Here is a 16,466-nt window from a genome sequence, read left to right on the forward strand (position 1 = left end):
TGTCAAGCTCGTCACCCTGCTAAATGCATACCTAAATATAAGCGCTTGTAGTCTGTCTCACGAAAGAAAGATACCGTTTCGCACATGTAGACTGTTGACCACGGACCACCTGCGGCACGACACACCACCAGATTTTGGAAAAATTACTTTAAAACCGAGCTGTCTTGAACTTTCCCAATCTGGTGGTGCGTAGTAACACAGGTGGTCCGTGGTCCACAGTCTACATGCGCGAAACGGTACCTTTCTTTCGTGAGCCAGACTATAGAAAAGAAATTAAGTGATAGTCATCATACAACTTAGGTTAACATTTATACCCAATAGGCAATAATAGTGAGAGAGATAATTTTAACAATATAATAATATTATGTAAGAGATTGTTAGAAATAGATAGCATATATAAGGGGTCAAAGTGATCAAACATGAGATGCACAGTCTATTATATTATTATATCGTAATATAATTTCTGTGATTTTAACTCAGAAAATGCAATCCATCGTAGGCAAAACTACGTGAAATTAACAATAATCATAAAAGGAATTATAATAATTATTTTTTTTTTCATTCAATTATTTTTTCAACCTAGTTCAGGTTATTAATATATTTTACCAGTCTTCGCAATACATGGATATACAATAATGGTTTTATTATATTATTATCGTAGTTAGAATTTAGAAAAAAAACGACGGGGCGCCAAATATTGAAAAAACATGGTCGATGGTGTACTTTGTATTATTCATATAGCAATACATTGTACCATAAGTTTATACAATAGTATAGCACACACGAATAAGATATTTTAAATATTATCATCACATCTATGCATACCCAAGTCCTTATTATAGGCGATACCTACTGCAGAGTATTGGGCAATAAACCTTTTAGTTTCGATTGTAATATGCGTGCGTATTTGCCCTCGAACAACGTAACTACCAGACCGTTACAAATGTTATTTTACCAGGCTTATTCAACTGCGTATAATATACTATAATTTTATTTCAATAGATATTCGCTATAGTTGATCTGACCGATTTCGTGTGATTTTTCGATATGATTGTCAATATTATACTATGTCATGTATGCGCCACTTTTTCTGTAGATAAACCTAACCTAACCTAACCTAGACGGTACGAGATGAGACCTCTGAGTTCGTGAATAATAAATCGACTTCTATAATTATACATACTACTGGTATAAATAATTTAACCGCTCTTTAACATTAAAAAATAACATAATTTTATTAAGAATTATTTTAAGTAAGAGCAATAGTGTACAAAAAATAATAGGATGAGGGGAGGGGTTGCAAAATTCAAAATTTCTAGAAAATTGTTTTAAAATAGCTTGAAATTAGAAAATATTAATAAATAATTATAGAATCGTTTGGTTTAGTACCTATGTAGATTGAATCGATACCCTAGTATAGAAATACATAGGCGCGCCAATTCCCGATACATATAATAGTAGAAGCAATAGGAGATGCTGATCCACGAAAGACTGATTTTGTGGCGATTTTTCGTTCTTTAATTTTTGTTGTTTTAATCCTCGCATTCATATATTTCCTGTAGTTAATATTATATTTTTATAATTTGTAATTTATGACATAAGTTTATAATATTACCTATCTTTAATGCTTTAGCCATATTAAACATTGAAAGTGAAATGAAATCCACCACAAAATTATGATAGTATAATCAAAGCATTTTTGAGTCATAATGCAGGAAGAAAATTTAAATTTATTTTAAAGTTATTATATATTTTTTTTTATTATTATAAAAATTCCGTGGTTTCAGTCACACATTCGAAATGGGTTTGTTAAGTTTTGTCTAATGCAATTTGAATGGTTATTATTCTGAATATATTATTAAACATTAATTTTTAGAAAATTGCTAACAATACTGCTATCAGTTAATAAAAACAAAATATAAACATCTAAATTAATGATCTAAAGATGATTATGGGTACAATATTCGTATATGTGTGGAAGTGTGAAAATATTTACCTTATAAAATCCGATATACGTATCTACATCTTAATCTTCAGATAAGATGTGTAAGAGTCTATAATAGTTTTGGGTTTTTACAAATCAATAAAATGAATTATGAAATTTAAAATAAAACAAAATATATGTCTATTAAAATACCAACATTTCTTAGCAAACTAAGTCATAAAACTAAGAATTACGATGAATATAAAACAAATTGTTTTTCTTTTGCACTTTTCTTTAGTAAGGCATTCAATATTATATAGTATATGTATATTGTATAATATACTTATCGCTAATTTTACAACTTAATCAATTTGGATTTCTTTATACGTACAAACGAAAAATAAACGTTTAGACGATAAAGTAATTTTATTGTCGATGTCAACAATATGTGCATTGCACCATTTAGAAATTAAAATAGTTTTTTTTTTTTTATGTCAACGTTTAACACCGTAATTTGTGTGAATTTAAATTTTCTAGCCACGCCCAATGAATTTCTCATTTTTCAGAAAACTTAAATTCGTGCAAAATCTAAATTTAATCGAGTATATACTCCTGTAAATTACGTAAATAATCAATATATAATATATTAAAAAGTCTCAGTGGGCGTGTTTGTCACAATGCATGCAACGATACCTCGACATTTTTCGGTGTTATCTATGTTTTTTTATTTTATTAAATTGTTTTTCCTATGTGTCTTTTAGTAAGACACTGAAAATAATTGCACGTGATGATTGCATTATAAATGCCCGCTTAAATGCGATTCCCGTCCGGCCTCTTTGAAACGGTAATGTAACCGCATCGTTCTCGGTAGCGGCGGTACCTACCACTTTAAATAAATGGAAAATGTAATTATATCACGAAGAAATACTGTAGCGTGATCGCAAGTCGAACATTAAAAGAAATGTGTATTATAATATTATTTACTATAGGTACTTACCACGCGTATGGAACGTGATGATAGTAATAATAACAATATAATATATTAATCTTATATTATCGATGCTAACACATTCAAACGGTGTCCATCGAAAAATAATTCCTATATAGGTAGAGATGGACAAAATATGATCAATAGTATACGCATACAAGACACTATCAATATATATATATATCTATAATATTAACAAAATACACTAAGTACTGTATAGGATTAGATATAAAATTGATTTAGAAAGTCAAATCGCTATTTCAATACTTACAATAATAATATATATTATTTAATTTTTTTATAGGTAGTAAGTTATAAAATATGTACGAGGCGGTATTATACAGTATAATTAAATACTTAGACATTTATAATACTTTGACGGGAGAAAATACTATAATATTAGAACAACATATTTTTTCTACACATTTTAAAATAATCCTTACTAATAACTAGACGCATTACATAGTTTAGAACCTTTTAAAATTATTATAAGATCGGTACAATTCCACTGATCGGCGATGAAGCGAATATTCGCGTTTCCTTATATTTTATATACCTAGTAATGATATAGGTAATGTGAAGTGTGATATAAATAGTATAGTAAATAAAGAATTTTTATCTTTTACGACATCCTTCTAAAAACATAAAATATAGGCCATAGGTCTAGGTATAACAGGTGTATATAGTATTTGATACACTGCAAACACTAATTCAATAATTCAAAATACATTACATGTCGAATATTGATCCCAATAAAACCAAACTTTTATTTTTCTTAGTCTATATCTGATTAAAAAACACAACCTATATTTTATTTTGTTTTTAATGTCCTCAGTAAACTGTGTATTAATTATTGATGAGTCTCATCTATAAAAACAGACATGTTTGATTTTAATTTATTTTCCATCCAATCGAAAACTTTAACAGTTGCATACCAATGTGTTTTAACTGCAATATCTGAATCAATAAATGTGTCGTAAAATAATTAAGTCGTTTTCAGAAATGTAAACATTCTTGGGTTATTCCCGGGTGAAATGTATAGAATACAGTCTTCAACGAAGTAGCCGAACTGCCAAAATCTTTATAATTTTAAACACGACTTTTCAGTTCTAACATAATTATGTTACCCGAAGTAATTTATTACTTTCCTATGCAAAGTTAAAAAGTAGCGTTATAGGACTCGGTCTTGTAATGGTAAGGGAGTGCGTACGGCGGATGGGGTTATATGGTAGACATGAAATTGGATTGTCTACTACCTCGGTACGTACCTACGAGTATTTATACAACACGTGGACGTCGAGTACAGCAAAAAGTATAAACAATATGGTTACGACTAGAATATCTATCAATCTAAATGTATAAGAATCTAACTTGATTTTGGAGACGAAGAAACCCGATTGTTATAGCAATTGATATAGTATAAGACATATTTGTTTGTTTATTTTATAATTATTGACCTATAATAATGTACAAAAAATACGCATTTTTTAATATGTCGATATGTACTTATATGGAAATCAAGAAATGCGATTTCTGAGTTATTTAACTTAAAATAATAATGGTTATGATAAAATTTAACAAACTAAAAATATATGGAAGATATTATGATGATTTTAAAATTATATTAATATTTATTAATTATTATTAATTAATTAAAATTGTATAATTGTAAAACGACGTCCCGACAGACCAAGACACATAAATAAACTAAGGTAAATATTACATTTAGCTTATATTTTTTTGTTATAATTGAGGTAGGTATATTATTCTTAGTACATAAAGCTTATTAACTCGATAATTAATCAAATTAATTTAGATGAAGATGTGTTAAAAAATAAGAGTTATTGTAAACTCTCTCGATAGTAAACTGTAACTACCTGGTCTAATACTGCTGCATTATTACCTGAAGAGAATATAAAAACTCTACCGAGTCGGTAATGACTTCGTTTGAATATTATAATTATATTATAATTTAATGTTTATAAATTATAATAAAATAAACACATAACTTTAATACAAAATATAACATAACTCGGAAGAGTTTGTTATTTACTTCAATTAAACATAATGTTGACTCGGTAAAGCTTCCATATTTCTTTATTTTTTTCAAGATAGTTTATCATCGTTTGAAAATCGTAGAAAAAAGAACAAAAACAAATCAGTTAAAGAGCGTGGCTTTCATAAAAAAAAGAGAAGCTTATCATAGAATGATACTTCTTAAATGAAAAAAAAAATACTATAGAGAATATGATTTTTAAGAGTTATATTATAAACAATTGAAAATTCCGGAAATCGAAATTTGAATAAAATATGCATTATTAAAATATGAATAATACAATATATAGGTTGAGTATACTTAACGAATCACCTTGTATATATAATATATATGTATTATATTGTTGTTATTACACAGTTTACACGAGTATCTGTATTTAAGCATAAAGTACTATCATTTTTAAGCTCATAAGCCACGAAAATTCAGAGATAGTACTTATAATAAAACGAACACGAAATACTTAATAACTATCTCAGTCATTCACCAATATCATTAAATTCATCACTACTTCCAGCTTAAAATCAAAAATTTAACAATCAAATTAAAATGTATTATAAGTAAACCTCTGTACACCCAATGACTAATTTTGCCAATTGTCTTTTCTCAATAAAAATAAAAATAAAAATATCAACTTGGCATTGTGTAACAAAGTGGGCGGACATAAAACAGTTTTCGTGGCCAGGACATTAGTTTATGTATTATACTGGAAGTAGCTACGGTAACTTGCAAATACATAATATTATTAAAAATGACTTAGTTAAAAATATTACTTATTTTTTATTTGTTTATTTTTTAATTAGGTCTGCAATTGTTTTTTATTTATTTATTATTATTTTTTTTTTACTCCAGTTATGACATATTCAAATTAAATAATAACTACATACAGTAGTGATTGATACGCAATCAAGTTTTTTTTTTTTTTTGGGGGGGGGGCATTAAAAAAGTTTTTACATATCACTTTATTATTTTTTCAAACTATTAATATTTTTTTTTCGAAGACATTTTGGGGGGTGGAGATAATAGTATGGGTATAGATTGTAAAATCAAAACAAAATATGCATAATCACAATACAGGCTACCAAATATTATTATTAAATACATTTTATGAAACAAGTATTAATTTAAATTATATTAATCATTTGTATAATAAAGATTAGATTATTACTATGCGAATTTAATAATATCTATAGATATTAGATATATAACTTACTGTTTAAGTTTTATAAGCAATATTCATCTAAATGTTAGTATTATAATGTTATTTATATTGTATAAAGTATAAAGATTAAACGTATAAAATAAATATAAAAGCTAAAAAGTATTTTATATTTTAAATTTCTATTAATACCATTTAATGTTATTTTTAAAGTATCATACCTTATAATTTGTTATTATTCAATTATTTTAAAGGTTATACTTGTTTAACAGTATTTCCATTATTAAATTAATCTTTTTCCTTATATTTTTAACAAAAATGACAAAAAGGTTTTGTCAAGGTGGCTCATAAATTTAAAACGATGACAATTACTGTATACTCCCGGTAAGTACCTATACGAGGTGGAGAAAATATTTAATTCCCAACGACCAACTATGCGCGTAAAATTTGACAGCTTTTCAAACATTTAAATTTTCACGCATTAGATATAAGGGAAAAAATAGTTTATCGCTATAGAATTGATTTTCAGTCTACATATCGTTGTGTGATATGTACCTTAAACACTACCATAATCGAAAAATGACAATATCTTTCATATGAATGACAAATGAATGAAGTAATAAGTAAAAAATAATAGTCATACGATTATCAACTATTGTTAAAGATTTGTATAATATAAATAATTTTAACCTTACTTTATTTTAAACACAACACAATAATTTAATTTAATCATAATATATAGGTTAGTATATATATTTTCTTTTGAAATATTTATAAGAAGGAAAAAACGTTATCATTAATAAAACCCAACATGATTTCTCTTATACATATTATATTTTTTAACGTTTTAACTTTATATTCATAATTATTATTCATATTTACGTACCTATTTATGTATTGACCGTAGTAAGTCTCTATAAAATTATAGTATAATAATTATAAACCATTGTTGTTTTAGGCAGATATTTCAACTAATTGTTTTATTTTCTAAATTAAATTGAAAAAGCTACGTCAGTTGTTAATATGAACTTTTTGAACTTAGTAGGTAGTTAAGTTATCAAATGTCAGTTACAAAATTAACTTAGCTAACTTAACTTTTTAACTAGTTAATATCCATTACTTTTACAAATACATATTGCTGCATAAGTCATAGTAAACAATACTACGGTATAGAATAGACTAATATAGTGATGCTAATCAATTTCGCACCGAATTTAAATACTTAAACGGAGGAGGTGTAGTGTCCACTGACCAGTTTGTATATAGTGACTGTATTTATATAATAATTTTCACGCGTTTATAAGGTTAGATTCGGATTGTGTGATCGTCCAAAATACAGTTTTTTTTTTCCTTCTAGCGATTACATGCTGATTCGACACCACACTATAGTAATAATATTAATCTATTCCCGTGTACAGGGTGACATTTATTATCTTGCAATTTAAAATTATATTTTTGAAAGCTTTATAAAATAATTAAAAAGAAACTTTCCCCCGTACAAAATAACTCTTTATATTTTACAAAACGGTTCAATTCTATCGATCTTCATTAAAATTTCCTGATCATTTCTTTAAGTTTCCCTATCGCATATATTATACTCATGACCAATAATGATAAACCACCTTGTACCTAAATTATATTTGCAGCAGCAGCAACAGCAGCAGCAGCAGATATTCAAACACGGTTCCGCTGGCCGAGTTTTCACAAGGCAACCCCTCCACCCACACCACTCATCAACGACGTTTAAGGCATCAGCCGATAGAGTTTTGACGATTTCGATACGGTATTTTTTCGACGCATCTTTTCGTCATAAAATTCGTTTTGTGTGCTCTTCGGCTTCAGCTGTCACAGCATTGTAAAAAAACACAATAATACACATCGATAAGTGTTTATTGTTATGCATATATAGATAATAGTTTTAACCTTTGCCAGCGATACTGTTTCGTCCTGTCAACCGACGTTCGTCGTTCTTAAACGTAGTGGTTCGGCAGTCGCGATCGTCTCGGTCTAGCAGTCGTCCTCGACGAGCGTACGGCGTAGTTAAACTCGCGGAATTTTATCGAGGACGTATGTATTCACTATTCATGCTGTCGAACAATTTTCGAAAACCATGCGAAACGACACGGCGATAAACGAGAGAGCAGAATTTGATGTTAATAAACGGTAGACACACTGACAATATTATTACTGTAATGCCGCAAAATTATGTTATAGGAACAATAATAAAACGTGACCGACATTCATACGCCGCCACGTTGTAGTTCGTTGATTTTTCGTGCGAATTCTGTCAAAAAAATACCGCGGTGAGGACACGCCACACATCCGATTTTATGGGATTTAGGGTTGAAAAATGTAAATGCAATTTTACTAACAAAGCAAATATAGTATGAAATTTGAACGTGGTGTGCGTCGTGTTCTACGTTAATATTTAGAGTGTCGTTATACCGCAGTTGGCCGTACCGTGTGATTACAAAAGTACAAAACAAGAAAACCGCGAGTTTGAGAGGAAATCGAATGGAATAATCAGAAACAAAATTGTCCAGTCGATTATTTTTTTGATATCGAAGTTGGACGCAAAAAGTAATTCAAATTCTTGACGGATGTTGACAATAACAATAGCTTCTTTAATATTATAGTAATGTCAACACCTGACGATCGGAAGTTTTCAAAATTCCAATACTGTGTGGTCGTTAAGTAGACAAACTTGAAAATAAGATTCTGTTTAAGATTCTTGTTAAGATTTTGTTTTGTTTTCCTGTACACCATATATATTGTATCACTCACGTGCCTACTAACACACTACTATTAAAAACTTAAATACAATTATTCAAAATTATAAATCGGTAAAACATTATTGTCGTTTTTAATGTATCTGAACTTTGTTTTGTTTACTGTACCAGGCTGAATCTCCACGTGGTCTTCTGTGTACTACCACGGCTTAAGAACCTTTGGCCGAGAGTATTTGTACACGGTGAAATCGGTGAATATATTATAATACCTATAATGGAAGAGAATCTTTTGAACACCCGTCGTGTACCTACTATCAATTTTCTAATGATTTTCGTTCCTGCAAATTTAATATTGAAATATTCGTATTTGATTACTACGACTTATCATCAACATTCTCTTTTAATAAATATATTACATTATATTGAGTTGAAATTCAATACTTCGTGTAAATAGAAATACCGCCGAGTGACATTATAATGTATGAAGTGATTCACCAAGCATGCGCTCATCTATTGTTTTACTCAACAATTGAACATTGCAGTTATTGAAAATCTGATTTTTTTGAATTTTATTTAGACTAGTTTTTCAAAAATTTTTGAAATTGTTTAACTACAAAAAATAATTTTTCTGAAAATTTCGAAATATTTAAGTTAAAATTCTAATGAGTAATTTTTGATTCTCCCCTACGGTGAACTGCGTCTTAAAAAAATCCAAACTCGAGGCAACAACCTTGTATAATAACTGAAGCTAAAAGTTTGTATTAACTTATAATGTTCATCTTGCCAAGTCGATAAAATATTTTATCGGTGATACCTGGGATATCTGGTTTTTATGGAGGGAATCTTCATCCTAGAAAATTTATTTAAAACGTGCGTATCCACCATGGTTATCGAATTGCAATAACTATATACAATACACAGTAAGTACCTATCCTAAGCATTCGATAATCTAACGATATTAAAAGTTATCGTATCACCGTACATCGGCGGTCGTTACTAGTGCAGTTAGAGTATTTCACTTGGGACGCCAGAAGGATCATCCTATATATAATATATCGACAGTAAAGCGCACGGCTATATAAATAATCGCAATAATTAATAATGTCATTCACGCAAAATGCGCTAGTAATTAAAGTTCGGTTATTACGCATATTATGTTTGGCATCGATCCGTTCGACTGTTGAAAAAATTCGGTGTGAAAACGTAAACTAAAATTATTATTGCAACAATGCAAATGTGAAAAAATCGAACGTAAACGAATTGTGTCAACACAAGTGGCGTGTATTATAGTTTAATATAATAATGTAGGTAACGATAACTCTTGCAATGTTTCTACCTAACAACTACTCGACGTCCACATAATATATTTAATAACCACAATTGAGTATTTAAAACCATTTAGTATATTTCATAAATTTGATGATACCAACAAATACGAACCGGCCAAGCCCATTATGAATATATTATGTAATTATTTATTTCATCATAATGTGTTATTTTTTTTTAAATTGTTATTTTTATTAGAATTTTACTTAAAGTTTAATCGTGTCAAAATATTTATTATATTATGTACGTAATGACTAAATCTATTTGATTCGTTGACTGAGTTCTAATGCACACACACACGCCTATAGTTAATAAATTCATTTTTCTTTGACTTAAAAAATTACCCTATTTAGTTAATTTTTGAATTTAACATAGCAATAGTTCAAATCCCAACTGTAACAACCAAGATTTTTTCAGTTAATTTAAAAGTTATAATACTGTTATAAATAAGTTAAAATTATGTTCATACCTATGATGACGGAACTTTAATCTAATTAATTACTTTTTTTTATAACTGGTGTAAATGTAGTCGGTTTATAGGTACATACTCGTACAATGATATCAAAAACGAATAATCAATTAGGTATTCTTTAATTTAATTGGCATAAACAATTGTTTATAACACTACCGGTAGTATGAAAAAAGTTCGAATAAAATGTTTTTATTGAAAAATTAAAGGTGTTTGATAGATACAGGTGGAAATTAAATAAACATTAGTTGACTTATTTTTAACCACGTTATTATTTTATCCTCTTTCATTTTTAACTTTCAGAGTTGAAATATACAATGTTTATTAACTATTGACTTATAGTTAACGTACTCAACATTGGAATATCATCTTAAAAAACTTAAGTCGATATTTTTCACAAATCTTTGAAACGACCGATAAGTACATTATAGGTATGTCAACAAATTTTAGTAGCACGCATAAAATGCAATTATCAATAATTATTACACAGATTTAATAGGTAATAATAAAATACAATATAATAAGTAGGTAACTCGATAGTTACCTACACCAGCGGCGCATGCTTAAACCAAGATCCAAGTACATAATATATTATAATATACTACCCATATTATATTGTATCCATTATTTCGTCATGATTTACGAGTATAATATTATACAGTCATTTATGCGATTCGATAACCGTTGTAGTGGAACAAAACGCGTACCTACGACGATAGTATAATAATAATAAACACCTATTATAATGTGTAGTAGTATATCATATATTACGCATATTTTATTATTGGTACGATATCGTAATATCGATTACTATATAATATGATCGCTGCAGTTATTTTATTTTTGCGTGCACGCGGGTAAGGTGGGTTTTAAGAACGTCGGTCGTCGGTTGATATGAATAAAATAATAACATTTATCAAGATTTTACAGTAAAATATGATGAACTATTATTATTATTGTAATTTACTTTCCGCATCGGCCCAAAACGATAGTATAATATGGCACTGTGCAATGTGATCATTGACGACGGTTGATAACGCACTCGATGATGATGTTGTTGACAATGACTACGATGGCGATGACGACGGTGATGGACGCAGATGTGAGCTTGTGTACGATGGATAATAAAATATTGTTAAACAGATGTGCTTAAATAAGAGACCTTATACGTATAAGTACAAAATAAATCGGGTTTGCACGAAAATTGGTTTGCTGAGATATTTTTACTCTGTCAAAACGGTTCAATAACGAATAGCGAAATTTCCTTCGAGTTTTAAGACACATTAGTCAATATTCGTAGTGATACACGCCTTAAGGTAACTGATACATAATGTTGTATAAAAATGTAATCAAAATTTGCACATTAAATTAATTTAAATGTTAGCAAATAATATATAATAAACAAATGAAGAAAGTTGGAAATTCAAAACAATTTTTACTGTTGATTTCGACTTTTAAATAAAATACAATTACAATTATAGTGACATATCTTTGAGTTTTCAGAAACTACTTATAATTATAGTAATACTTAATAAAAAAAAAAAAAACGGCAATAATGAACACGAATATCACATATTCAAATAAGTAATATAGGTGGATATTATGAAGACGATAAGAAGTACGGAAGCGTACATATTTTTAAATTGTATGTTTTAACTATTAATTTAACGATAGCTAACCAAAAAAAGTAACTACCTACTAAAAAAATACCAACATGCAGTCAAGTAAAGTGGTTTGGAAAAAATGCAATGAATACTAAATAAAACTAAGTAGTAAATTCCAATTATTATTATTTATTATTAATATTAGATACGAGAAATACGCTAAAATATATATTATAAGTATAACATATTATCATAATCAATAATCATATAATATTGCGAACTATGTAGTACTAAAGACACACGATATTATTTTATGATACATTATTATTGCGTTGTTAATAAATTACGGTGTAGTTTTTTTTTTTATTATTATTATTATTATTTTTATTAGTCAGACGACTGCGAAGTCGGTTTTTCTTTTAAAATTCCTGCTTTAAGGTTTTAGATGTCGGTACAAACGGCGGGTGGCTTAATTCCGATTCCATTACTACATAATACAGTCATCATATAATTTTATCGTAAAAAAAAAAAAAGCAATAATAAATAAAACATTATACAATCAGTCAACTTAACAACCTATTGTTGTACGGCTCAACAACAACAATAATAATAAATAAAAAAAATAAAAAGCTCATTCCGATTTCTTAAAACTATGTCGTTAAGCAAGTGACGACACAAACGAATTAAAAAGTTTAAAAAAACTATTTGTCAAACATATTATAATTTAATACATTTTCATTTTCATTCGTATGCATTAGCACAACAAGAGCAGAACTCTACACTGCATACTGTTACCATGGATCGTGGTTCTATATTAGTGCTGCTGTTATATAGAGCTAAAAGTTGTTTTTTGAAACGGCAATTAAAAACTATTTATAGACTAAACTTAAACAATATTATTATTCAAGAAATACTTTTTCGTTATAATAATATTATAATTCCGATGGAAAACAAAACTTATGAAAACCTGAATTATAATTATGATTGAATAACGAAGAAATTAATGTCTAGAATGTCTAACGAAATGAAAACAAAATTCAAACCAGTCGATAATAATAATTATTAAAATGACGCTGCAGATGGTATTAATTTTAATTTTTGTGTATTATAATATTTTGAAAAAAAAAATTATCAAATAAAAATAGTATTAACGTTATTGAAAATAATACATAATTTCAATACAAAAATAATATTGAAAGTTGTTATTTTTTGTATGGATATCGAAATGTTGTTGGCCTAACCCTATTATAATTTATACAATAAAATGCTATAGACCTCTTATGCCGTTCGGTTTCAAAAGAAAAAAAAATATTCACACTCGACACACGCATATTGTTATATATTATTTATATATTATTCATATAATATGTTTCAAACGGTAAAAACAGTAACGATAACCATTGGTAAATATTGGCGATTAATAATATCCATTTTTACAACCAAAAATATTTATACCGAAACGATGTATGAACCATAATATACGTCCTATTATTATAAAACGGTTTTCATTAAATAACTCTGTGAGAATATTTCATAATAAAAGGCAAATACCTACTCTGTAGTTTGAGCTCAGTCGAATAAATTGTTAAATAGTGGTCGGCCTCAGTGGACGATGACTATAATCAATAATCATATTATATTGCTGTATACCAATACATTATTATAGTCAATGGTGTGATGTATTCGAATAATAATATTCGAAAACGTATTTAATATCAGAATACTTATTTTTATACATGTACATTAAGAAATACTTTGTTTTCTATCAAGAAAAATATTTAAAATTTATAACAAAACCAATTTTTCTATAACCATATTATATTATAATTAATATGTAGATAATATAATAACTGTTATACTAAAAGGCTATTATTTTATCGTAGTAAAATCAATCAAAAATATGACCAACCATTTATGATTGTATATAATATGTATTATTTTTTTTTTCAATTTTATTTAGTTGGTAGAAACGGTATTGACTTGCGAAATGATTTATCGTTGTTTTATTATCCAAAAATATTAATTGAATATAATTATTTTAAAACCTATCGTGCGCAGTCATGCCAAAAGAGAAAATATTAAGTTCGTTTCGCTACACAGATTGTCATTGATTAATATTTATCAACTAAATGAATATTATTAGGTACTATACAGCGTAGAGATCTAAAATCTTTGAATGAGTGTGATTTCTTGAAATCGAATTTTATGTTCTAGTAAAAATATTTTACTAGTATTAAAATGTCTGTTATATGAAACGATTAACAAATGCTTGAAACGACATTTTCCATAGATAACCCCCCCCCCCCCAAAAATGCACTTTTAATTTAGCCGTTGTTTACACTAATTTTATGTGACACGTTTACCTGTAAACTTATGAAATGATTAGATATTATAGTTAATAATATATAACTATGCGGAAACAATTGAAATTGTTTTGAAACAGTGAAGGAAAAACTGTCAGTTAAGTATAGGTACGTCGATTCACCAATTTCCACGCGCGTGTACGAAATATTACAACAACGTTAGAAATCGAATTTGCATTTTCAATACACCTAAACTAAACGACCGTCAAAATAAAAACAGACACTGGCGCCGAACACATTACCCTTACGTTTAGAATCGATAAACGTGAATTTAACGAGCTTTTAACACGGTGAAAAAGCGTTGTCTCATATAATTTATCCTGAGTCAGTCCGTTATTACGATGATGATAACACGCGTAGCCGCTATTGATAATTTCAAAAGCGTTTTCACGTTGCCCCACTCTCGTGCGTCTTAAGTGTATTTTGTTTGAACTGATATCGATTTACTTCGAAATTCTGTTTATCGCTGGAAGATTAGTTTTTCTCGCAGATAAAATAAAAACACTAGATCCCTGGCTCACAAATGTTTACATTGTAAAGATATCAAAGCCGAGAAAATATCCCATGTTTGCTGTCCAAATTCCTGGAGGTAAATGTTTACAAAAAAAGACTGTGGACGGTAATATAATAGAATGGGTATAAATAAGACGAAAAATCGACATTATCCACTTATAAAATATTATATAGATAAATTAAATAAACACATTTTTCGCCATTTTTTATTAGAGTTTACTTTTATGAAAAGCGACATATTTTTTTTTTTATTTCATAATACCTATTCTGAAGTAGAACATTTATCCGAGCATTTTGATGAAATCACCTTAACAATAAATTTCATCGACAAAATAAAGTTATAGATATATATAATATCAATTATGCTAATTCATAATTATTTTAAATAATGTAAAAAATATATCTTTAAAAGTTTAAAGACATTAAAGCTTCTCCATATAATAATAATATTCAGTGTTATTAGTTGTAAAAAGAATCGGTTATAGTATCAATTATATCGACGAGTTATACCTATTATTATTTAATACATTTTTTTTTTTACTATTGATTATTATTATTGTCGAGGAGAAACATTTTCCGAGACCGATTTTCGTATTCTACAATAATATTAGTATAATACACAATAAAAAGTATAAAATATTTTTCAGGAAAAAAAACCGAACTTAAGCCATTTATTACCATACAATGTATACTAATAATAGGCTTGCCTTTTAGACATTTAGAGCGGCAAAAGATAGATGGTTGCACTTGTGTGACTTGTAACTACATGATAATATTTGTATTAAGCATGAAAGGACAGTAGAAAATATAACTACCTATTATTTATAGTGTTATAAAAATATATCACCAAAACTTAATGTCATCTCGTGATATTGTAATATTTTCGCTGCTATAATTATCATTATTAATTTATATTTATATAAAAAAAAGTATCAAAATAACTATATATACTATTTTAAATTATTAATAAATAAGTTAGACGTGAAAGTAGATACTATATTAAGAGGTTGAAACTAATTGTTAATTACCTCATAACAATAAATGTTGAATAATAATCAATTATACTTTGATTATTTTCTGGCAACTAGCATACGGAAATTATAATAGAACAGTATTCTTGAATATTGTACAATGATAGATGATTTTAGGCTACATCGCTTTGGTATGTTTATTCGGTCACTTCTACAGCTAATTTATAGACAATACTAGTCTATTAGTATAATATGATATGTGTTAATCGCGAATTTGTGTTTGTATAATTTTCGTTAAAAAAAAAAAAAAAAAACCATAATCGATACTAATATGGTCATAGTGGCAGTGTCACAATTTAATGCAGTA

At 27.8% G+C, this 16,466-nt stretch overlaps 1 protein-coding gene and 1 long non-coding RNA gene across 6 annotated transcripts in view; one reads left to right on the forward strand and one right to left on the reverse strand.

The window, feature by feature from the left end:
* The window catches only part of LOC114125499 (pseudouridylate synthase RPUSD2-like), a 394,976-nt gene that overhangs the window by 290,429 nt on the left and 88,081 nt on the right, over positions 1-16,466 (reverse strand). The gene's annotated exons all lie outside the window — the stretch shown is intronic.
* Positions 8,198-8,647, forward strand: LOC126551691 (uncharacterized). Its single transcript, XR_007605624.1, has 3 exons — positions 8,198-8,287; positions 8,339-8,476; positions 8,575-8,647. It is a non-coding gene; the product is annotated as an uncharacterized LOC126551691 (long non-coding RNA).

Source organism: Aphis gossypii, chromosome X (assembly GCF_020184175.1).
Source record: "Aphis gossypii isolate Hap1 chromosome X, ASM2018417v2, whole genome shotgun sequence".
In the NCBI taxonomy this organism is placed as follows: domain Eukaryota; kingdom Metazoa; phylum Arthropoda; class Insecta; order Hemiptera; family Aphididae; genus Aphis; species Aphis gossypii.